The 26,245-nt window shown below is 40.7% G+C and overlaps 1 protein-coding gene and 1 pseudogene across 1 annotated transcript in view; both read right to left on the bottom strand.

Annotated features, from left to right (window-relative positions):
- Positions 1–26,245, bottom strand: part of Synpr (synaptoporin) — a 325,062-nt gene that overhangs the window by 288,365 nt on the left and 10,452 nt on the right. The window lies entirely within an intron of this gene.
- On the bottom strand, positions 2,793–5,313 carry LOC110559227 (DDB1- and CUL4-associated factor 6-like; annotated as a pseudogene).

Raw genomic sequence — 26,245 nt, 5'->3', positions numbered from 1 at the left:
TTATCACTGTTAAATGTAAGAGCCCAAGGTTATCAGTTATCAGTGGCTGTCCTGGAAAGCTGTAGGTGGGCTCTGCTAGGGAAGACCATGAGCTTCCAGGGAAGAAATGAATGCTTTCCGACAGCCACCCTAGCTTTTATGTAGTCCTTTGAATGCTTCCGGACTGAGGAATGCAAGATGGTTTCAAATTCAGACTCAGTCGAGAGACACCCTTGGTTCCTTCCCCTAAGTCTTGTCCTTGAGGGCTGCAGATGAATGTGAATCAACACCTCAAAGCAAGGAGCCCCGACATTTGCTCTTGAGATGAACAAGACAGCAGTCCTCGCCCCAGGAACTGACAAAAATAAAGAAGGCACAAATGTTACTCTTAAAAGAAGCTGTAAGGAAAAAATGCTTTAAAACTCAAAAGCTTTCAGCATAATGGAGGTAAGTCTGAAAAGACTTTAAGGGATGGAGACAGAGCATCAAAACCAGGCCTTGAGTAGTGGTTAAAGCCTGGGGAGGGGTAGAGATAAAGATTTATGGGGTAGAGAATTCTAGTTACCTAGAGTGAGGTGGCAAGGCCCTTTGACCTAGCATCTCTGTGTGTACAAGTTCTCAGTGGGATGACTGATCATAGAAAATAGAAGAAAACAAAAGGTTTGTGTGTAGAAAATATCTAAAACATAAATTTCATACTCACCGTATAAGCATTTAATTGTTTAGACTATACAGAATGAACCTTTTTTTCTGTCAAAATTATTGCTTATGAATGGCTGAGTTGCAGACTAGTTCTAGAATTTGCCACTTAAAATAACAAATACTTACTGTCTTACATGATTTCGGAAGGTCAAAGGGTCCAGGGTTAAGATAGCTTGATAGTTCTGACTTGGTGTCTCAGATGACTGCTGTTAGCTCAGGCCTAGGGTCAACTGGAGCTGGGGAGTTCACTTCCACAGTGATTACTGTGTAGAGCAATGGCTCATTTCCTCCTCTACTGAGTAGGGCTGTACTCTGAGGCATCACATGACCGGCTTTGTTAAAAGAGAAAACTACAACCAAATGACCGGTAATTTCAAATCCCGGCCGGCCCCTCTCTGACCCTGAATGTTTGGTTACTGATGTTGCATCTTAATAGCTGACTAAAGTGTTGCTGTTCCTAGTGGAGAACTAGAACTAGAACACTGCTGTCCTTGTCCATTAGGTCTTCAGTGTCCCCACCCCCACCCATAGGGTGTGCTAGCAGCTATTGACAACGTCCTGTAAAATCAACCCAGCTAATTTTTTTCCAGAAAATTTGGCTTTAAATGTTATCACTGATTGAAATCATATGTGAGCTTTTTGAATATTTATAGAACAAGAAAAGGGTTCTTGACAGAAAGGCAAACATGCTCATTTGAGATCACAAGTGATGTCTTGTCTTAATTTGGTTTCTTCTGCCATGATAAAACACATTGACTGAGACTAAGTTAAAGAGGAAAGGGTTTATTTAACCTTACAACTCTTAAATCACAATCTACCACCGAGAGAGAAGAGTCATGGTAGACACTTTGGAGGCAGGAACTGAGGTAGAGGATATGGAAAAACACTGCTTATTGCCTTGCTCTGATGGCCTGCTCAGCTGGCTTTCATATAGCTCAGGACCATTGGCCCAGGGTCCACACTTTCTATAGTAGGACTGGCTCTTCAACATCAACCATTAATTAGGAATATGTGCCACAGAATGCCCATAGGCCAATCTGATGCTATCAATCTCTCAATTGAGGTTCCATCAAGTTTATGCCAAGCTGACAAAAACTAACCAGCACATGGCTCCAAAGTAAAGTTAAATTTTGTGCATGTGTCTATGTTTGTGTGTTTATTAGTTCTACAGCCATTTGCAGCAGATGGTTTTGATAGTTAATAGCCCAGAATTATTGAGGGAGAGGGATTTATTAACTATGCTTCTATAGTAATACTTAAGGTACCAATCTGCTTTATGGGAAATATGAAGTAATGATGAAATTCTTAAAAACTGAAAAAACTATAATAATTGCTGGAGAGCCCAAAAGATCGTTTCTGAACTGACTAATTTTTTTAAGGTGAGGAGAAGAAATGAATATACACTCAATGCTTTTATCTTCACATCAGCTATGCATCTTGAATGCTAGTTGGCAATCTGTGCTCTCCTACTGGTATCCATTATTTTGAAATATGATGGCCACAACACTCTATTAGAAGCACTTTCACTGCAGACCCACAGATGACATTAAATAACTTGCTTATCTCAGAAGTGGCTGAGCTTACTTGGAAAAGAGCCTGTCTCACCTAAGTAGATAAGATACCATCTGTAAACACAGGAGCTCTTGCTGCTTTGCATGCTTGCTCACACCCAGGCCCACAGACTATGTGACTGCAAAGCATGAGCAGGGGATTGAGCAAGTATTAGTGGGTTAATCTTACAGATTAGCACCCTGAGTCCTAACATGGAAACCACCTCCTTTGGTGACTCAGCAGTAAGTGACAGGGTCAGGTCCTAGACTGAGGGTTTTGTTTGTTTACTTACTTGTTTGTTTGTTTTTGCAAATGTAGAAATTTATTTGAATCAACATTTTCTCTACAATGAAAAGGACTTTTCAACACTGATCCAAGTTGGTCAGGGAAGTATTGCCTTTTGCATTTTCTAGGACTCCATACACAGCAAAACGTTGCAAAAACATTTTGCTTGTTTCGTTTTACACACTCTCCCAACTCTTGCACACATTCATTACAAACTAATGGGGAAGAACTCCAAAAAAAACTGTAGCCTTAAATTGTACTAAAGTTCTCTAAAGAAAAAAATGTAATAAATGTTGCATACAAATTTCAGAACATCTAAGTACTTGCCAAAGAGTTGTTTATTCTTCATCCTCATTTTCATTCTCCTGACCTGAACCTTCTGATCTGACACCCTCCAAACCATCAGCTCAGATGTGATTGAGTGATTGATGCCAACATCCTCAAGTGAAAGAGGCTGGAATGGTAATGGTATTTCTAGTCTCTTTGGGCATGAGTTTATTTCACGTCACACCTTCATCAGTAAGTGTTCTCGATAAAAAATTGTAGACTCTTCTAGTGGCGACCAGATCTTTATGTCAGAATCTATGCCAGATGAGGCGAGAACTGGATCAAATGGATGAGGCTGCAGGCAGCTGACCTCATGATTGCTGGCTTCCAGAAACCAACATCAAATGCTCAGCAGTGTGCTAGTCCCAGATAGAGACATGGCCACAGTTCAAGTCACTCACTACAAAGTAAGCACCCCAGAAGCTGTCTTCTTTTATCATTGTCCAAGAGTTGTGATGGTCCTTATAACCCATTTTTACTAGTGGTCTACTAATGTTCAAAGTATCCAATTCTTCCATTTTTTAAATTTCTTTCCTCTTCCTGAAGCACTCCTGAATGTGTCTATCTCCGGGTCCTGCTCAATATCTTGCACCAGGGAACAAAAATGGTCATCATCACTGTCATCTCTGTTCTGGAGAGCAGAGTCCCTTGTTGATGTGTCTTCATGAACTAAAGGCGTGATGGTTTCTGTTTGGGATGGGAGCTCAGGGTTAGTGCTAGCACTGAGAGTGGCAGCACTCTCAGTATTTATCTGCTCAGAAGGCTCCCTACCTGTTTCAGACAAAGTGCCTTCTTCTGCAACCTCATGAGGGGTTCCTTTCTCCTGAGTTAGAATCCAATGGCTCAGCTGTGGAGTTATCACATTATGCTATATCTATCTGGTTTTGAGTGAGGTTTTCTGAAAATGTTCTTTTCTTTGATAGTTCTTCAGGAGCTCTTGTTTCACTATCTCCTTCATGTGGCTGCATAGCCCTCTGTAGGCCCAAGAGTTCCTCCCGACCCTCAGATTTGCAATGGCTCCCATTTCTTTGGAAACTTGAGGCTGTACTTCCCCATTCATGTGTAAAGCTCAGTTTTATTGTGCTTGTAGTTGTTCTTTCCGTGCTGTAGTGCAAACTTAAAACTGGTTCACCATTCCTGGCGTGGGGCTCCCTTTTATTTTTGTTTTCAGACTAATGGTGTGTGTAGTATCCAGATGCCTCAGCAGACTGCCTTTGTTCACCCTCTGGAGAAGACAGCAAAGAAAAATGAAGGCTTTCTATGGCAGACACTGCTGCCTGAGCCTGAACTGACACTGTAGAGGATATGGAAGGCTGAAGAAGTTGTTCAGCTAGCACATCTACATCCATTGCATTTTCACCCACTTCCAAATTAGGACTTGATGGGACTGTAGGAAGAGATGAAACTGGCGGATTTGTTCCACTTCTGGGCAGATGTCTTCCTCTATTGCTTTGTGCAACGTCGCTTGCTGCTTCAAACCACCGTTATAAAGTAACAGACATTCTCTTCATCAATGACACGTTGGGGCTTTGCTTCCATCTCGTTCTCTTTCAGTCCCAGGCCTTGTTCTGGGACCAGTATCTGAGCAATCACCATGAAGTCTCAAGCGCTTAACTGGAGGCTGTTGTAACTCTTCTCGCTTCTCCTCTTCTGGAGTCTTAAGTTCTCGAGTGGTATCATCTTTGGTGTCAAACACATAGATATAATCTGAAGAATAACTAAGAATCTCTTGACTATCTTCACTGTAACACAGTGATGTCACTCTGCATGATTTATTACTAAGAGGAGATAAAGTGAGCAACCATTTCAGTAGTTCCTCGACCTGCATAATTCCTTGTAGCTCTTGTGCCCAGCATTCACCGACCATAAATCTGAGCAACCCACAGCAAGGTAATATGGTACTGGCAGACAAATAGCCACAGATGTGGCAGCACCCTGACAGTTGATTAAAATATCATCTTTGCAGTCTTATTTAGTGCAGCTAGTTTTAATATGTGTGTCAAAGCACCTAAGGGACAGGAAGGTGTAAGGGTTCTTTGGTACAGTCATAACTTCCTACGTAGTTCCATAATGGCATGTAATTTGACACTGTTGGTTGGTTTCTGCATCCTTCTCAGCGTTAGTATAAAATGTGACCGCCTCTCCAGAGCAAGACACAACCTGCTTATTGTCTGTGCATGGCAAAAACTTTGCACTAAAAATATTTGCTCAATGCCCTGAATGAATGGTTGTCAAAACCTTTCTGCTGTACAGATTACTAATTACAATTTTGATGGCATCAGAGCCAGAAAAAAAAATATTCTCCAGTGTCATTCCAACAGATTCTATTAACACAGCCATCATGTACATTTAAAGTTTCTTCAAATTTTAACCTTTGGATAAATTCTCTTTTTCCCAGGAAGCGGCTCCTCAGCCAGGAATGACTTTCAGCCCAAGGGACCTTTTCCTCACAACCCACAACAGGTGTGGGCAGAAGCCATGGCAGGAGCCGCCAGGGCTAGGGTGGAAAGGGGAGAGCACCGTGGAGGCTGGGGAGGGAACAAGAGCGAGGGGACAGGCTGAGCAACACTCTAGCAGCACCAGCATCTGGTGCTCGCTCGCCCTGACTTGCTGGCGCCTCTACCTAAACGGTGGTGGCCACTGCCTTGCCTTCTCCCCCAGAGCCGATGGACACTTGAGCCACACCACACTCTCCTCACACTACCCAGGACATCGAGAGATCAGCGACAGTCACCTCCCTACAACTCCCTCCTGCAGGAGGCCTCGATGAGATTTTGAGTGAATTCACTCAGGGACCTAACAGCACCCCTGGCTTGGAAGAGAGATTTGCAAAGAGAGCAGCACTATGACAGCACAATAATGTCACATGGCAACATTTTATTTTATTTCCTCCTGAATTTAAAATTATGTGATAGAATATTTTCAAGGTCAATTTTTCTACATGAATACTGTGAAACTTTTTAAGAAGTTAAATAATCTTTACCTCTGGAAACAGAGGCTTTCAAAAATGATTATTTGGGGGACTGGAGAGATGTCTCAACTGTTAAGAGCCCTGGCTGCTCTTCCAGAGGACCCCGAGTCTATTCCTAGCACCCACATGGTGGCTCCCAACCTTCTGTAACTCTAGTTCCAGGGGATCCAGCACCCTCTTCTGGTTTCTGTGGGTACCAGGCACACACATGATGCAGGCACATAAGCAGAGAAACACCCGTACACATAAGAATAAAGTAATTTTAAAAATTTTAAGTGAATCATTAAGACTGGGAATTTAACTCAATGGTAGACTGCTTGCCTAGTAAAATCCTGGTTCTAATCTCTAGGACAAGAAAGAAAGAAAAAGAAAGAAAGAAAGAAAGAAAGAAAGAAAGAAAGAAAGAAAGAGAAAGAGACCCATTTATTGAATTCATTAATTTCATAGTTATAATGTCATCTACTACATTTTTATCTAGATAAAAATGAACATTAAAGAAACAAACATAAAAATTTATATATAAATAAATATGATGGATAGTATATTTATCCAATTTGGTCAATGAATATTATTGGTTCTTTTTCAAACAAGGGAAAGAAAGTCATAAAAATATTTTAATAAAAGTAATCTTTTGCTCAACAATGTAATATATTATACATTTAAGTAATGTGAAGGCCATTGAAACAACTTCTGTGGAGAGAGAGTTGGGATGTAGTTGTCAGTACTTGCCAAGCATGCGTAAGCCATGGGTTAGACCCTAGCCCTGCTAGAGCTGGGCATGGTGGGTCACATCTGCAATTCCAGCACTTAGGAGCTGGAGGCAGGCAGACTGAATGTTCAAGATCATGCTAGTGAGTTTGAGGCCAGTGAGAACTATGTGAGATCCCGTCACAAACAAACAATGACGGTGGATAACCAAAGCCATAGAGTGTGGAGTCAGACTTCTGAGAGTAAATCCTGGATAGCATTCCGAGAATGGACACCAACCCCATCTACTCCCTTTACGCATCTCCATTGAGGGAACACTTGAGTACTGACCATGAAGCAGACATGGTTCTGCAGTTACAGAACTGCAGAGGGGAAGAGAGTCGACTGGCAGAGTTCATGTGCTATGCGGTATGTGTTTTAGGGGGCTGTCAGGGATCTGGCATGGAAGGATCAGTGCTCCCACACTGGGTGAGCCCTTCAGCTGTCCTGGGAACTTTACAAAATTCATGGTTGTAGAAATGGTATGAGCTACAGTCACGAGCATCTGCCTGCCAGTGATGACTGAATTTTCTGGAATGGTTCAGCTCTCCTCATCAACGCCCGTGCATTTAAGCACAGGCTTCCTACAACAGGCTTGGAAGGACTGCATGACATTTTCAGAAGATCTGTTTCACAGCCACCGGATAAAAACTCTTTTAGCTCAGTGAAGAAATACTGGAGATAATTTTAATTGTTTGTACACTTCGGGACAACATAGGTTGCTTAAGAGAGTGGACTGTGGTCTGTGCACAAACCGAGCTAAACTGGAGAGTAATACAAAGCTTCCTTCCCTTTTCACCCTCAGCACAGACCCTCTCAGCTTTTTCAAGCCAGCCCATAGCTAGCAAGTTTTTGTCATTTTAAACATAAGTATATAAATATTTTAGGCAGCTGCTCAATATTCACAATACTCATTTAATACTTTATTAAAGTCATGTGAAGCATTTTTTATACTATACTAAAAGCCATCCAAAGAATTATCTATTATCTAAGGTCATTTTAGCAGTCATCACGATCAAATCAGACCACTACCCTTAAATGCCATGTCTACAAAACACCAAGTTAGTAAAAGTTGTACAGGAAGAATTGGTTTCCCCATTTTTCTAAAATTGTTTAAGATAAGAGAGTAAAATGCAAAAAGATTCAAACATGTCTTGAAATACATTTTTTTCTGCCAAAGCATAGCTCCTTCAGTTTAACAGAGATTATATACAACTTAACGCGAGATTATGTGCAACGCTTCTCACGTTTTCCTTCCTCTCCAACCCACACCTTAACCCTCAGAACAGCCTTTCAGTTGCCTCAGTTTGAACACACGTATCCTATTTTAGGCAGCTGCTGAAAATTCACAAGTCCCATCTACGACTTCATTAGGCATACTGTGGAGCCTGTTTCTTCTAACAGTCCACGACTACCTTTGCCAGCACATACAAAGCAGAGTCTACTTTTTAAAAACACAGTGATTCTCCTTTCTTGAGCAAGTTCCTTAGAGGCAGAAACCGAGATGGAGACTACAGAGTTCTTGATTTAACTGGGTGTTTTCTGCAGGACCTGAGAGTGAGGTGGGTGGGAGAGAGGGGAAGGCAACTTGGGTGAGGTGGACTAAGGCAGGGAAGGAGCAAACCAAGGCTCCAGTAATTGACCACCTTTGTGGTGATTCCCCTGCAGGCTTCTCAACAGGAACGGAAAAAGACAATCAGGATGAGGTAAGAATGAAACTCTTCTCAGCCCAATTTTATTGTAACTGGTGCTGGACCAGGACTTCTAGAGTCTGGCCCACATCATTTTACTTTATCCATATTTAAGCACAGCACAGTTTTGAAAAGAAAATATTTAAATATCAATTAAGTCAGTCCCAAGTGCACACTAGTTTAAGACATGCTTACACGAAGATTCTTTACAAAGTCTGTCTGGCTTCTTCCACGAGATTGGGTACTGTTGACTCAGAGTTAGCGCCCTAGGTTTAGGGTTTAGGGAACTTGACTGAAGTTAACATAATGCCTGTGGGAGTCAGCATTGGCCTGCCCCTAACATAACACAGAAGTCACTTAGGCTGTTGTAAAGAACACGTGACATCTTTCATAAGGATGAGTTTTATGGTTTAGAAGTAATGTTCTAGGTTTTAAGGGGAAAGGGTCTGATATAAGTACATTCTGGAAGATACAGACAAAGCCTGTCTCATCAGACAGCAAAGGATCACCAGGCTGTAAGACTCTATCATCCTTGTCATTCCGGGAACAGCAGCTGCACACCTCATTCTACTGAAGAGGTAAGCTGTGTGTTTAGCTGTCCTGGCTTCTCCTGTGCTTATCTGAGTGTACAAGGCCTTTTTGCCCTCTACACATCTTCAGTCCAACCCACTCCTCTTCTGAATTGTGAGCTGCAGCAGAACTAAGGTGCTTGAGGCCTGGAGCATTTGGTACCCCTGGTTCAGATGGCAACTGCCTGTGTGCTACCTTAGAGCAGCCTGCGAACTCCAAGGGGAGGCAGGGTCCATTCAGCCAAGGGCAGTTCCTCCAGGAGGGGCAGCTGGCACCTGCTCTTGTAGCATTCACACCAACTAGGGAAGGGAGAGAAGGCTATGTTCTACTGTGTTTGCGCACGAAGTTCACCACAATTACTTCAGCCATAGCTATACCTAGAGGCTGGTGTCAGGTTGGTGAATATAAGCACACAGTAACCTTTTGTTTTTTAAGTGAAAGCATTTAAGTTAACTATCTGTACCAGAATTATCTTAGAATAAAGATGAGAGACATACTATGTGCATTCTAGAAATCATATTCATAACTCATAACATATGTAGCATTTGAGAGAGGGTCTCTGTGAAAAGCTCTTAAAAAAGAAAACATTGCTGAAGTACACCTTGCAAGGCCTGATTTGGAGGTGGGTCATGTTTCCACCTCCGTTTCCCCACCCTTCAGTCTGCACCACCTCTTCTGTGAAGAGCTCTTTGAGACTATAAGGCACTGTGAAACAGTCATCAAACATCCAAATTCTCCTTAGCATCTTGATGCTGCAATCAAGGACACACATCGTTTGCTGCTGATTTTAATGCCAAGCATCTCTAATGATTAATGAATTCCATCCGCAAAGCCATGTTCAAAACATGGTAGCATCTCACCCAGCTGCTCAGGAGATGATTTGAAGATCAGAATCCCCAACACCTAAATGACTGTCACCACCCACAGAGACACCACATCTCAATCATAGTGTTCCAATCACTGTGAAACCACTGCCGATACTCTCCAGGGCTCTGTGCTTCATCAGTGATTACCAACCTGCTGAGACCCAGGGCCCTGCCAGCACCTTTCATTCTCTCATACTTTAAAAAATTATAATCCCTTAAGTGAGTGGTGGTAGCAAAACACAAGCGACGTCAATGTAGAGGTAGAAAATACTGGATTTGGAAAGTGTTAAATAGAGATAAACATGGTTGTTTGAAACAGAGAAGGGGTCAGGAGGATAGTTAACCAAAACTTAGGAGACGTGAAAAGTTATACGGAAACCTATTACTTTGTAAGCTAACTTAAAAAAAATTAGAAGATTGAAAAAGTTACTATCATCAAAGGAGAAATTTCCCACCCATCCACTGACCTCTTAGAGCAATCTCCCTCCACCAATCTTGCCTAGTCTCTGTGTACAGCATTCTTCCTTTCTTTCCAAACCTGACTGGAGGGCCCTAGCTCAAAGGTGGGAGGCAAGTACTTTACCCACTTTTAAAAATACCGTCAACAAAAGCAGTGATAGACACATGAACTGTGAGGATAGAATCAAACTAAGGAGAGATATTGTCTCCTTGCATCCAAATGATCTGATATGGTGCTTCCAGTGAGAACAAAGGGGTTCCAAAGCAGATGCCCAAAGCAAGATGCCCAAAGTTGCTTCCTCATTTCTTCAGCTCCCAGCCTTCTTTTCTGATTGATTCTGTTCCCTGCTAACAACCTGGATTCCTTTCAATATGGACTTATTCTCCCCTGAGCTAGTCTGAATGGCTGCTAATCCTTGCCACAAACTGATAGCTCATAGGCTGCGGGAGAATAATGTGCCTTGTGACTTTAAGTATAAATTCAGAAGAGGCCAAGTTAAAAAAAAAAAATGCACCATCTTTGGAATCCAGTTGTCATTATCTCTATTGGAGATAGGCACCTCTCCTCTCAAGATCCTCTCTCTTGTTCTATCTTTACAAGTTTTGCTGGCAGTACCAACATTGCTGGGTATAAAGCCACATTTCTGTTTCTTTTCCTGTAGGGACTTTCTGGTGATGCAGTCACCCCCAAAGCATGTTTCACACTGGTCCACAGAGTCCTTGCTGCCCATCATGCTAGCATCTCATCAGTACCCTCATTATGATTTGATTTCCATTCCTGGACCTGTGGCTTTTCCATTAGGAAATTTTTACTGTCTCCCCCCCCCCCCCCCAGTTTTGTTAGTATTACTTCCCAAACAAATTCCAGTTTGTTTATTCCTTTATTTCACAGTCCACTATTGAGGAAGCCAAAATAAAAGTAGAAGATAGAAGTGCAAAGATTCCTGTTTTATCATTTGTCCCCAAGGCAGGTCATTCTTAGAGGTGTTGTCAGTGCTGCTCCAAGCTCCCAGTTTTCCACTGGGATGACAGCTTCGTCAGATATCCTCACACCAATTTGTCACCGTCCCCATTTTACTGCTTTGGTCACTTAATCCTGCTACTTGGGATCATGTCTTAATAAATTACCCCCAAAGACTGAAGTTTGCACATTATTTTATTTATGTATGTACATGGACACAGTATCGGAGCATGTGACTGTATGCAAGGGAGTGTGTGCCCATACGAACATGCAAAGAGGGTGTTGTGTGTCCTTCTCCATCATCCTTTGTCTTCTTCCCTCCAGAAATGGTCTCTAGTTAAACATGGAGCTAAACTGGTGTCTAGCCAGTCCAAACAATCCTCCTGTCTCCGCTCACCAATGTGCTGGAGTTATAGGCCAAACCATGTTTGGCCTTTTACATGGGTTCTAGTAGAGTCTCAGCCTCTGTAACAAGCACTCTTATCCACTGACCCATCTCTCCTGCCCCTAAACACTGTTTTTCTTTCTAGTTAAATCCTGGTGAAACTATTTTGATTCCTCTGTATCATATCAGATTGCTCAGTCTTGATAGATTTCAGTCTGCTCTCCTGCCCCAACAAGGCTTAACTCATTAATATTGACTAGTGTCATAAAATATTCTTATGACAAAAAATTTATCAGTACAAACTTTGACAGCTACCATCTTTTTACATATGACGAGCAAATAAAAAAGATTATTAGAGTTATATTTTTAGTTAAGTATTTAAAATCAATGTAAGATTATGTGCTGAGAAAGTGTTTCAGTTTTGGACAGATGGCCCATATATATGCGGCAGTTCACTAATATATTAAAAACAAACTGAAATGTTCTGTTGCCTGGCGACATAGCGGTGCTTGTGTGAAGCTGATTGTAACCAACCTACTGAGTGCACGTGTGTATAAAGGTAGCACAGCAATTAACTATATATGGCACAGACTACAAGATAACAATCATTCATGACCCTACGAGTTTATGCTTTTTTAGTGATTATTTTAGATTAAACTCCTACCTATAACATTTACTGTAAAGAAATGTGTCACACAGACAGCAGCCCCTCTGGAGTTGTCCCTTCTCTCTGGGGCTTAATCTACTTTCACTTTATTCATCATGACTCCACACAAACAAAAAATTGTTAGTGTTAAGTGGCTGACCTGGGAGTATGATTAAAAGTTATCAGGAACTCCAAGCTGGTGGTTTTGCTTTCTCGTCAGATATTCGTGCATGAGCATCACTGTGTGAAGAACAAGAAGGATGCTGTTAAAGGATGTGTTTCCCTGAAGGCAATGAGACCAGTGAGAGCTGGACCAGGACCTACGTCAGATACTTCTAAAGTCCTGTATTAAGGACATGGAGGCACCATGAACAATTACATCCAAAAGCAACACGTAACTTACTGGCTCTGAGTGGCTGAAGGGATTCAGAACTTGTTATTCATTACAAGTGAGATTTACTGGTAAGGCTGCAAGTGCTGATTTGAAGGCAGCTAAAGAGTATTTGAAAACTCCGGATCAGCTGATCACGGAGAAAAAGTGCTTGCCAAAGCAAATCTCCGTTTAGATGGAGCTGGTTAGCATAGTGATGAAATCACCTAATGATGCATTGCTCAGAACATATGCCTGCCATTAAGCAAAGTATGACTGTGTGAATGCACAGAATTCACAAGCATATGGAAATACACAAGAAGTGTCAAAAAATAAGTAAGAACTGCTAAAGTTTGTAAAACCCAAATGTTACCTTGTATCTTAGGGTTATTATGTGCTCTCTGCCACTGACAAGTGCTGCTGCTTGCCATACTGCTGTAATGGCCCAGGCTCAGAATTTATCTCTCATCATTCTGGTCACTGGATTCAGTTTATCAGGGATTCAAATGTTTTTTTAGGTGTGGATAATATTAAACTTGTTATATGCTGTTCTACCTTATTGAAAATGTGGCTCTAGAGTTAGGTTGTGGCTCTCCGTTCTCTAAGCCCAAGCATGTTCATTTAAAAGTTCCTCTAAGTCCTATGCCAGGTGAGCCACATTATTCTGTGATAGGGAAAACAGCAAATAAATAAGTTAGACTATTGCTTTCATTTAAATGACTAAAATTGTTGATAAGATATAAACCTTATCTCGAGATTTGTAAGACTATTATGTGAACTTTCTGTACCGCCAGGTTTATAAGCTCATTTGGCATGGTTAAAAATCTGTAAAATATGTAGCAAAACAGTTAAAACTTGTAAGACAGGGGTTAATAGTTAAAATTCTATACACAGGAAATCTTAAAGGAATTATGTGGCCTGATACTACCTTGGGATGTAAGCGACATGTGGACTGAAGCTATCTTAGCTGATGACCTCCATCAGGATTGAGACAAACACGTGGCTGGCAGCCATCTTTACTAAGGTCAGAGAACATAAGTGCCAAATGACTTCACCACCATCTTGATTAAAGGTTCTAAAGGCATGAAGGGGTAATGGAGAGCAGCTAAGGCTTGGCACTATGGGGCAGAACGGGCACTCGTGGGGATAGCCCAAGAATGTATGCCCAGCCTCCTCATTGGTAGAGGTATAGCCTAGTTGCAGTTGGGAACCCCAGCAGATCTGAAGATGATGGTGTCATGTGATGTCAGAAACAACATCCACAGTGAAATAGAGCCAGTCTGTATGTACTGCTGAGGGTGGAGGCAGAGAGGGAACCCAGGCCCCTTGCAGGAGCCCAGAGGATCATGAGTGAATCCCAGATATTAAGTATTGAGTTTTTACACTGTTGGAGTTTGGTTTTCATTGTGGTTATGCCTCTGTTTCTTCCCTCTTGCAGTTTGTTTGTTTTTTTAAAAGAGTACTTATTTTCTGCTATTGTAGGAGTTCACAATTAAGAGATTTTAAATTTTTGATTTTAATTTTGGAGATGAAAAAAATCAAATTAAAAAACTAAAGAGTTATTAGGGTTACAGTTATGAGTACCAAACACTAAACACTAGAAACTGGGATATTTCTATCTTATGATGCAGCAAAATAGTGACCTAAACAGTTTGGCAAAGAGCTTAGAATAATGTTTCTTCTTTCCTAGTCAGGCTAAGAGAGGCTGTCTTAAGAATCTATGCCTAGCCTCCTTGTATTTTCTAACTTTGTTAAGCTTTGGCTATTTTGATAAACTGAGTCATACAAAAACTGTGACATTCTGTAATGGTGGGCTAAGAAAGGACTAAGAAAGTGAAGCTGCCAGTCTCCCTAGCTCTGTATTTAGGATTTAAACTTTTATTTTGATACTAAAATAGCTTCATTTTTTAAAATTGTTATATTTTAAGGCTAAAATTAACAGGAATAAAATTCCAAATCCTATTCTTATAAAACTTACTTTTTGAAAATTGATAAAGATTATTAAGACATTAAAGTTAAAGGTCAGTCAGCTTATAACTGTCCAAATTCTTTAATGTGTTTAGAACTATACTTGTAGTCATGCTAAATACTAATGTAATTACTTGTAGAAAAAGGCTTTATTTAGTTTTCCGTATGTGTTTTCAAGGGAAGCCTAAAGCAAGTAACTAAAAACAAGTAAAGTCTGCTTGAAATAGATGGCTCCCCAAACTTCTCACAGATCTGCTGAATAGGACATCTTAAATGTTTAATGGGAAAGGCTTCTTGTGATAGACAAAAATGCCAGATCCTAGAGGCAACAGGGTCTCCCAAGAAGACAGACGGGGTACAGACATTGATTGTGGTTACAAGAAGCACTGGACAAAAATGCCACATGCGCCAGGCACTTCCTGACAGGGCCCCGCTCAAACTGTGAACACTGTTCGGCTGACTGCCCTACCCTGCTTAAGTCAAGGTAGGCTAATTCTCCCTCGGTCCTCACTCACAGAAAAATCTCTCAGAACTTCTGGGTCTGGCAGCCAAAGACCTATGCTGCCCTGTGCAGCAACTGAAGATATAATGTTCTTCTAAGTGATAAGTGAAGCCCTATGACCTCTGCCCCACCAATGAAGCCGTCAAGACCACAGGAACCATCCAGGTAGCTGGTTAAGTTTGTCATTATAATTAATATAGAATCCACTTAGTTTATTCTTTCTACCATAATTTATTCTTCTCGTCAGTTTGTCAGCGGCAAGCAAACAGCTCCTTTCCCAAGGCTGCAGCTACCTCGTTAGTTCATTTCATAGTTCATTTCATACGTAACAATCGCCTTACATTTTCTAGAGCTACCAGGTCTCCTGCTGAGAAAGGTAGACGGGTTTGCCTTACTAAGAGGCTTCATAAGAAAGCATAAATAGATTTTACACGTAACTTTTTACTATTTCCTTATTTAACAGAACTTGTTTTGCAATTACGGCTCTCAAGAAACAACCACTTGGGTCTCATGGTAAATGAGTGAATAGAAAGAAATGATTTCAAGCTTAACTTGTGAGGGTCTAAGAAAATATTTTAAGGTGTGTAAATGCAAGTTGTAAAGGTTTAAGAAAATGATTTAAGGTGATGAAAAAATGTTCTAAACTTCTTTCCATCTCTATGTTATTGTTATATTAAGATTTGAAAAGTTCAGAGTTTTAACATTGATCAATGGAACTCTGATAAGCTCTGAATACTATTACCAGTCACAAGCTCAAGATTTTAAATTTCATTTGGTTGTCTTAGTATAGACTTAAAGATACTTCTCACTGGGCTAAAAGCATGTCTGTCCAATCTAGATATCCAGCCCTCTGGAAAGAGGAAAACATGTTCATGCTTTTTAACCCGAAGCTTTTGCTATGACTCAAAAGTGTGAGTCCACTCTAGCTATTCTACAGACACCTGTTATCTGCTTTTTCTAAAATATGGATTTCAGTAGATTACAGACAGTGATAATGCTAATATATCTAAAACTTTATCTCTTTTTGTAAACTAAAAGTTCATGGAAGTTTCAGGGAGTCGCAACTTGAATTCACCTGTCACAGGCCAAATGGACTGTAAAAGTAATCTTTATTAGCCTATTTAATTGTCTCAGAGGCTTACTACTTCTGTTTGCTAACTTAGGCCTGGAAGCTTCTAGCCTCCACACAATCTAACCTAGGCCTAGAACGTTTTCAGCCACTGCCTATATTGCCTATTTCTGAAAGGAAAGCTTGTCGGGTAAGATTTTACTTAAATTTCTTATCATTAACCTCTGTCTAATCACATTTCCACTCAGCTGACCATCCAAGAAGCAGTTGTGGACTACAAACTGCTCCAAATGGCCATGAGCCCTGAACTTTCTGAAAGCTGATGTGAAGCAATCCAGTCAACAAGATTGTTCCCTGTCTCTTCAGCTGGGTCAGCTAACTAGATGCTTCTGATGAATGCCTCATTGCCCGAATCCCCTTTTGGCCTTTGACTAGCATTGTAGCCTTCCTGAGTCCTAAAACTTATGTCATAATTTCATGAGGAAGTAGTTACAGAAAAGTAACTTGCCCCTCATCATCAATAGAAGGTTGGAGTGTTAGAAAACTCCATGGCAAAGGGGATATAATGGCTACTTATAATGTCTCTTGGCATACCAATATTCATGTTGGCCTCCAGGCTCATTATCAAAAAGGTACCTGTTAAAAACAAGTAGATCAAGATCAATCAACAAGAAGATTAATTAATTGAAGTAGTTCTACCATATGATAGGATACTCAGCTGTGCTCTATGCAGAACAAGGACGGTATTGTGTGAGAAAATGTGTCTATGCAAACTCAGGAATAATTAGAGGTTAGAGATAATAGAACAAAACCAACAAACAAAACATCCTGAGGTTATATAAATGACTGGTTCCCTTTCTTATTTTCAGGTTCCTCATACATAGTAACTCTGATGTCAGCCATCCCATGGCCTTTGGTCCTCCTGTATCTGCTGATTACTATCAGACCTTGTATCATTAATACCTTAACTAGATACATAAATTCCCATGTGAGTGTCATTAAGCTGATGGTTATTAGGTCCTAATATAAAGAAGTACCCACAACAGACTCAAGGCTAAAAGGGGGGGGGGGAACGTCATGCTTAATGTTAAAGTTTAAGTTTAAATCACTGTGCTTAAGAGATCTATAAAACAAAAATGCCTCTAACACGTAAGCTCCCCTTTCGCAAGGACAGATAACTTCCCGGAATGCTGATGGCTGTTCATGGAAGATTGTAAAACATGTTTTCACTTCTGTAAACAAACGTGGTTGTCCTGCCTGCACAGGATATATGTTGATTTCACATGGGTGGATGGAATGTAGGCAGGAAGAATGTCAGGATGTATGCTTGTCCATGATTGGAGGGAAGCAGGAGCATGTAGCCTTACGGCTTTTGCCTTTGTAAGCCTTTGACTAATGGAATTCAGTGCCGTACACTGGGAATCCGGGTATGGACCTGGGGGTATCTACTGTCCTGGTCCGTGTTTAATAACACTTGCTTCAAATTTGGTCCAAAAATTGTTGTTGTGGTCTTATTCTTGCCCAATAGGATTAACATTATAATTTTCATAGGATGCAATATTTGATATGCTTACACTCGTAACAGTTTTATTTATACGTTAATGAGCAATATTAAATTATAATTTAATATCTTTGCTTGATTTGTTTTCAAAGTTACATTAGTTTTGAAAAATGAACTGAAAGTTATGTTGGCATTATACAGAGGGGTTGGAATCATCAATTTGAATAGAAATGATATCATTTCTCCTGGATTGTTTAAGAGAATTCACTATTGAGCACTTTTCATTTTTTTCTATGTACTTTTTTGTGAAAAATTTTTTCATTTATTTTTTTATTTATTACAGTTTATTAATGTTGAATATCAACGTGTTTCCTCCTCCCTTGCCCTCTCTCACAATCCAGTTCTCCCTCCCTATTCTCCTCCCATGCCCCTCCCCCAGTACACTGATAGGAGAGGTCCTTCTCCCCTTCCATCTGACCCTAGCCTAGCAGGTCTCATCAAAACTGTCTGCATTGTCTTCCTCTGTGGCCTGGTACGGCTATTTCCCCCTTTGGGGGAGGTGATCATAGAGCCAGGCACTAAGTCATTATCAAAAACAATCCCTGATCACATTATTGGGAACCCACTTGGAGGCTGAGCTGCCATGGGCTACATCTGTGCAGGGTTTCTAGGTTATCTCCATGAATGGTCCTTGGTTGGAGTATAAGTCTCAGAAAAGACTCCTGTGCCAGATTTCTTGGTTCTGTTGCTCTCCTTTTGGAGCCCCTGAGCCACTCAGGTTTTTCTATCTCCCCCTTCTTTCATAAGATCCCTTGCACTCTGCCCAAAGTTTGGCTATGAGTCTCAGCATCTGCTTTAATAGCCTGCTAGGTAGTGTCTTTCAGAGGCCCTCTGTGGTAGGTTCCTGTCCTGTTCTGTTTTCTCCCTCTTCTTATGTCTATCCCATTTGCCGTTCTTAATGAGGATTGAGCATCTTACCCAGGGTCCTCCTTCTTGCTTAGCTTCTTTAGGTGTACAGATTTTAGTATGATTATCCTATATTACATGTCTACTATCCACTTATAAGTGAGTATATACCATGTGTGTCTTTCTGCTTCTGGGATACCTCACTCAGGATGATCTTTTCTAGTTCCCACCATTTGCCTGCAAATTGCATGATTTCCTTGTTTTTAATTGCTCTGTAGTATTCCATTGTGTAAATGTACCACAATTTCTGTATCTATTCCTCAGTTAAGGGACATCTGGGTTGTTTCCAGATTCTGGCTATTAGCCTTGAACTCATTGTCACCAGAGACAACTTCCTAAACAGAACACCAACAGCACAGGCTCTAAGATCAACAATCAATAAATGGGACCTCATGAAACTGAAAAGCTTCTGTAAAGCAAAGGACACTGTCATCAGAACAAAATGACAGCCTACAGATTGGGAAAGGATCTTCACCAACCCTATATCTAACAAAGGGCTAATATCCAGAATATATAAAGAACTCAAGAAGTTAAACAGCAACAAATCAAGTAATCTGATTAAAAAATGCAGTACAGAGCTAAGCAGAGAATTCTCAATAGAGGAATATCGAATGGCAGAGAAACATGTAAAGAAATGTTGAAAGTCCTTAGTCATCAGGGAAATACAAATCAAAATGACCCTGAGATATCACCTTACACCCATCAGAATGGCTAAGGTCAAAAACTCAAGTGACAACACATGGTGGAGAGGAAGTGGGGAAAGGGGAACCCTTCTCCATTGCTGGTGGGAATGCAAACTTGTACAACCACTTTGGAAATCAATCTGGTGCTTTCTCAGACAATTAGGAATAGCATTTCCTCAATATCCAGGTATACCTTGCCTAGGCATATATCCAAACTATGCTCAAGTATACAACAAGGACATCTGCTCAACCATGTTTGTAGCAGCTTTATTTGTAATAGCACTTTTTATTTTTAATAGGATAGCTTATGATTGTCAGAATACAGTCCAGGAATGGAGCTGTGTGAGGAGAATTCTGAGTGCTTATGAGAACATTCCAAGTAATCAGAACAAGGGCATGTGGCCTCGGTTTCTTTAGGATTGTTCTTAGAATGTGCTTTCGTGTTCTCCCAGGTGTAAATAGGAGTGCATTTACTTTGGATTACAGATTATCATTTGCTATTGTTATTTAGAATGTCTACAGCCTGAACTCATGAATACTTTATCCATGTGATCATTCATAACCCTCAAAGTAAAGTTTTTCTGATGCTCTAAATAAATGTAGTTATTGAATGAGACTTTAGTTAATCTCATTCATCAGGTCCATTCTCCCAGACCTCACTGCCATATTATGAATAATTAATTTTCTTTGGTGTGAAGAGCAATATATAAATGTTTTCTCCCCTGGTATCTTTCTGTTTTTATAATTTTTCCATCATAAAACCAAAACCAAACCAAAACAAAGTAAACAGAAAACTGGGAAGACCCAATCCTGTTGTTTTTCTAAATACTTTCCAGCATTTGCATAAGCAACCTTGCTTCTACTTTCTACAAATAAAATATTTTTAATTCAAATAAACACACTATACTTTCATTTACTGTTCTAACCAGACAAAACTTTCTAAAATTGAACTTGGAGCCAGGTGTGATGGCACATGGGTATAATCTCAACAATTGAAAGGTGGGAAGCAGGAGCTTTGGGAGTTCAAGACCAGGTTTAATTGCCCAGCAAGTTTTCCAGGCCAATCAGGTCCACATGAAATCCCAACTCAAAAGAACAAGAGTGTGCTTTGCCTGCCCAGAGCATCACTGATCACCTAACTGAGAAACAGTGAGCAGGTTCTAACAATCCATCATCTAGTCCTTTTTCCCTCATGGGTTTTAGCCCTTTATATAGAGATTGGACCCTCCAGGGGAGGATAAAAATTTTAATGCTACTAGGTTAAACACAAAGAGTCTTTTCTGGAAGCCAAGCAGACCTGGAGTCAAAGGCCAATGCTGCTATTATCATATGAGCACCCTGGACCAGTGATCATTTTTCTAAGCCTCATATTCCTTTCCTAAAGAGAAAGAAAATGAAGATGAATCATTTGTGAAAGTTGGAGTCACTTGTATGGATCTCAGCAAACACACACACACACAAACAGGTTCTCATGTGTGACTGCTTATTTGTAACCACCACAAGGCACACTACCAGAACCATAGCCTGCACAAAAAACACTGAAATCTTTCACAAGTACTTCTGCAAGAACATTGTCTACTCTCTCCCTGAAAATAGCACTGGATTTGTGATTAAACCATATAGCCAAGATGATTATTTCAAAATATTGGTTGCAATCCTCTTCATTCTGCCTTCAATGATGTCCTCTTCTCCTAACCTTCTCATGATGCGCAAATTGACCATAGTCCACAAATTCCCACTGCAATGCTCTGCCATCCTCAAGCACATGTCACTGTTCTATAGACAAGCTCTCCCTGTTATGTAGGTTGAACCATTTTAATGGAGCCATTTAAATTAAATGGCACAATGTGTAGAAAACAGCACATCAAATATAGAATGAATGGCAACAACTCTTTTCTAAATTCACAAGAGAGCAAGGTGGCCGTGGTAGTTTAAATGAGAATGTCCCTCACAGGCTCCAGTGTTCCCGTGTTTTAATATTTGACTCCCATTTGTTGGTTCTATTTGAGGAGGTTCAGGAGGTGCAGCCTTGCTAGAGAAAATATGCTCGTGGAGGCAGGCTTTGAGAGCTAAAGCCTCACCCTACTCTGAGTTTTCTCTCTGGGCTTTATGCTTGCAGGACCAGGATGTAAGTGCTCAGCTTCCTGCTCCATGCCTGCCATGTACTGCAGTGCCTCCCCTCTGTGACGGACTTTTATTCCTCTGGATATATGCCAAATCAAACCCCTTCCATAGGTCATTTTTTGTCATGGTGTTTTATCACAGCAACATAAAAGTAACTAATACAATGTTCAAAACTAGCAGTGTGTGAGGAAAAGCAAAGTGGACTCATGATCTCAGTTAGTAGCAAAAAGTGGTTCAAGAAAAAGCCCTTGGCATCAGGAAGCTGCTGTTTTTGGTTATAGTTTATATTGTTTATTTATCTTATTGATAGTGTTTTTCTGTAATTAAAGGCCATGTGTGCCTCAACTCCCTCTGATGGTACAAAAACACTGTTTCTATTCCTCCTTCCCTAAAAAAGAACCAATAATGTTCTCAGTACCTTCAGTCTCCTCCCACATTCTCATTCATAGACTTGTGCACATCTGACTCAAGCATTCATGTGTATGAATGCCCTGAATAAAGGCTGATGCTTAGATTATTACTGAAAGTAAAATAAGGCACCATTGGAATAAGTAAATTTAGTGTGCAACACAAAATATAAACTAGAATGGTCATTTTATATTATAAAACTATTTCCGTTCTGAAAGATTTGTGACAGTAGCAACATCTTTAATAGTCTCAAAATCATGCATATATCTGTCTGTCTCAAATAAAGGAAGAGAATTATTATCTCTGCCCAATCCAGGGCACAGAGATCTAAATAATTTCCAATAGTGGACTCATAACATGACCTAGAAAATTAAAAGCAGCAGCTTATATAAAGGTTCTTGTGAACAACATTATGCAGTTGGCAGCTGTGGCTATTGCTTCGTAAATTAATTCTATTTGTTTATGTATTCTGTGTATTCCAAATTAAATTTAGAACACAATCTTCATAAAAATGGGCAATTTCAATGCAAGATTAAGAAAGCAATGATTCAACTAGACTTCATATCATATTAGAAAAATATGTAACTGGCATAACATTGGATGGCAACTTGATAATATTTTTCCAAATATCTTTAAAATATCTTTAAAATACTTTGATCACTTCCCAACTAAAACTAGGTTAACAGGGATATCAGACATTTTTTGGTGGGCAATATTGCTTGATACACAAACATTTGAACCTTGGAATCCTGGAAACCCATGTTAATAAAAAAAAAAAGGCGGAGTGTGTGTGTGTGTGTGTGTGTGTGTGTGTGTGTGTGTAATCCAAGCACTGTCATGTACAGAGATAAGAACCCTAGTTTCGGGTTCAGTGACAGACCTGTCTCAAGGGAACAAGGCAGGGAGGGAGTGATAGAGTAGAAAACCCAATGCCATCTTCTGGTCTCCATATGTGCCTGGGTACATGCATCTGCACATACAACACACACACCCATAGACACACACATGTACACACACTAAAATGTATAAAACCAAATTTAACCGTATTATAAGCACTTCTGTATCTTTATATGAATCCTCACAGGTTTTTCAAAGGGTATAATGAGCAGTTGAAAACAAAACTGCCTGACTCATGGGTTAGTGAGATAATTTCTACAACGAGCACACACTATCGTAGCATACTGTTGGTGAAGTTATGGAAAACACGGTTTTATCTAGCAGGTAACATGGAAACACAGTTCACACCATACTAAAGACAAGAAAGCAGCTGGAAAGAGTCTCTGTTCTAAGACTCATCTACTGTTGAGGGCATTGATTCTTCTTCTCCCTCTCCAGGGAAAATTCCTATGCTGAAATCCTAACTCTGGGACTTCAGAATGAGACTTTATTTGGAACCAAGATCAAGCAGAAAATAAAGCTGTGGGAGGTCATAGGACAGTTGGAGAGTAAGCTCCCAGTTCAGTGTGATTGGTATCACGTACCCCCCTACACAACACACAGTGTCATAAAAAGAAGGCAGAGATGGGAGGGATGAGTCCGCCATGAGCCAAGAAACACCAAAGACTTTCACCAAAGCACTAGGATGTGGGGAAGAGTAAAGATCAGATTCTTCCTCATGACCTGTGACTTGATTTAGCCTTTCCCACATCTCAAAGCTTTGGCTGCCAGAGCTTTAAGACAATAAATGTCTGTTGTTTGTGATACAATTAGGCGTCACTTAATCTCTGAAAGAGGTGCTGAGAAATATATCCTTGGGTGATATCATCATTGGGCTTCACAAAATGGCTTGCTTATATAGGCTACGACCACCTCAATATTTTTTGTGCTGTAGCTTATGAGTCTACCACAGGATAACCTGATTTAGCAACTGTCATTGACTAAAAGATCCTCATTTGTGGTACATGAATATATGTACACAGGCCCAGAGAATTGGCATCATCTCAGAGGGAAAAACATGTTTACCCAAGAATACTTTAAAGTGTATTTTCAAAATATTAACTCAGTTAGCTCTCAGCAGAACATTGAGTACTATTTACTTATTGGCTTTTGCTATAGTTTGTGTCCTAATTACCTTGGCAAAACAGTTCCCTCCACCCCCGACTCTCCAATGCAAGCACCGATCTGTTCTGTGAGGCATTGTGGTTCACTGACACATGAGAGAGGCAGGGGCTCACGTAGACTTGGCTGAAGATCCTGCCTGGTCATGCACCAGCTCTATTACTGAGCAAACGTACATTAGAAGGCTGTTGTGAGACTTGAATGAGGAGCCCAGTACACACATGTTGCCTTCTGCCAAGTTACCTAAAGTACAGTGCCGCTGTCAGCTTCACACCTACCACATCATCATCTTTTACATTTGTCTTTTTTCCTTGAGAATTTTGAGTTTTGTACATATTTTGATCATATTTACTCTCGGTCCTTCCCTGATCCACTTCCCCTTCCCTACCCCGCCCCCCCCTTTTAAGGACTTTCAGTTTGGACTTTCAGACCAGTTTGTGATGCCCAAATATTCTTGGATATCTGGCTTTTTACTGAAACATGGTCTAGCTTTGGGGGCTGCAACCTTAGAGAAAACTGATACTTTTTCCACAGCAGCTAACAATTGTCAGTCACCCCAGGGATAGGAGTGGGATGATGTGCCCAACCTCTCTTTACATGCTGGGGATTCTGTTTGGTTTGGGTTTGCACAGGTCTTACGTACACTGCCATAACCAGTGTGAGCTCATATGTGCAGCTGCCTTGCTATGTATTGTTTCCTTATAGTTAGCCATTGCCTCTGGCTCTCTTGTGAGAGAAGGTGCAATATATAGCTTCCCTTCAGAGCTAAGCATTCTGTAGTTTCTTATTCTCTGCATCAGCTGTGGGTCTCTGTATTAATCTATGTTAAATAGAAGCTTCTCTCAGATGAGGATTGAGAAATGCATTGGTCAATGGGTATAATGAAACATCATTAGTAGCTGGTTTAATACTATATCTGTTTAGCAACATAGTCATAGCTGATTCTTTCCCAGAGCTATGACACATGTAGCCGTAAGTTCTTTGTCTGATAATGATTCCAGGTATAAGTTTCAACCTATGGAACATAACTTAAATTCAAGGAGTGTTTGGTTACTTCCTGGAACAGTTGTACCAGTGGGTCTGTCTACTCAGGTCAACCATTGTTGTGGCTCATAGAGTTCACAGCAGCATATGGTTGGTGCTTTTCTCCTCCAGTAGCTCGCCGCCCTTCAGCACTATGGAAGCTAGCTAGTAGGTACGAAGCATTCGTGCCCATACTGTCTTGATTTCATCATGTCCTATGACCCAAGTATATGGCGTCTTCAGCAAGAGCATATTACTGCCAGGTTCTGGAGGGTAACGAAGAACCATGGCAGTATCCCGCAATGTTTGGAGGTCTGTGGCATCCCATTGCCCTGCAACTTCAAAAGAAGAAATCCGTTTCTGGCACTGGAATATTTTTCCTTTTTTAGTTAACAAATTTATTTATTTACTTTACATCTCTATCACAGCCTCTGCTCCTTCTGTTCCTCCCAGTCCCTCCCTCTCAACATCCCTCCATCCTCCCCTCGTGGCAGTGGAATTTTAGGTTTTTAGGCTGTGGTATGTAGTAGGGGCATAGTTGCCCTTTTTGTCATTTTAAAAATCACTGTTTTCATATGTCCGTGCATGCATATACATGTGTGTGCACACGTGTGCAGGGTTGTGTTGATGCATGCTCCTTTGTGCTTGTATACAGAGGGCATAGGGGGCACGAGGCACCCTCTTCTTTCTCTGTGAGTTGTTACTTTGAGGCAGTCTATTATTGAACACACCCCATTTGGCCTGACCTATATTTATTCTAGTGTTACAATGGCCTTCAAAAGTACATTTGTTCAGTAATAGAACTGGTAAGTGGCCAGGCAGGATCTTCAGCCAATCCTATATGACCTCCCATCTCTCTTATGCATGCCATGATGCCAAACATACCGAGTAGATTATGCTTGAAGGCTGGCAACAGGCAAGTCCCAGGAATTCCCCGTCTCCGCAGGCTCAGCTGTAGTACTATGGTGCAGGCATGTGCAGTACCATACCCGGCTTGTTCCTTGGGTGCTAGGATCCAAACTTAGGTCCTCATGGTTTGGCAACAAACATTGTTAACCATTGGCCCATTTCACCAGACTGCATGTAAACTTTAAAATAAAGGTAAACTATAAACTCCTGAGTGACGTTGGTAATCTCATAAATAATTGTGTTTTTCTTTCAATTGCTTCATAAATGGAATTGCAAGGTCTAATGGTGAAAGTTCTAGGATAAATCTCATTTATTGTCTATGACAGATGAAAACACAAGTTCCTCATTTCCTCATAGAACCGCCATCACAGATGGACATGAAAGGCAGCTAGTAGGGCATTGCCAGTAGGAAAGATTTTCAGATTCCCAACCTAAGCCTTTGTTTTGATGTTTTGTTTTTGTGTTTTGTAAGGCTGATGATTAAGTCCATGCTTGGCAAGTGAATCTGCACTGAGCGCTATCCC

The sequence above is a fragment of the Meriones unguiculatus genome, chromosome 9 (assembly GCF_030254825.1).
Source record: "Meriones unguiculatus strain TT.TT164.6M chromosome 9, Bangor_MerUng_6.1, whole genome shotgun sequence".
In the NCBI taxonomy this organism is placed as follows: domain Eukaryota; kingdom Metazoa; phylum Chordata; class Mammalia; order Rodentia; family Muridae; genus Meriones; species Meriones unguiculatus.
This window is presented reverse-complemented; position numbering and strand designations above follow the sequence as displayed.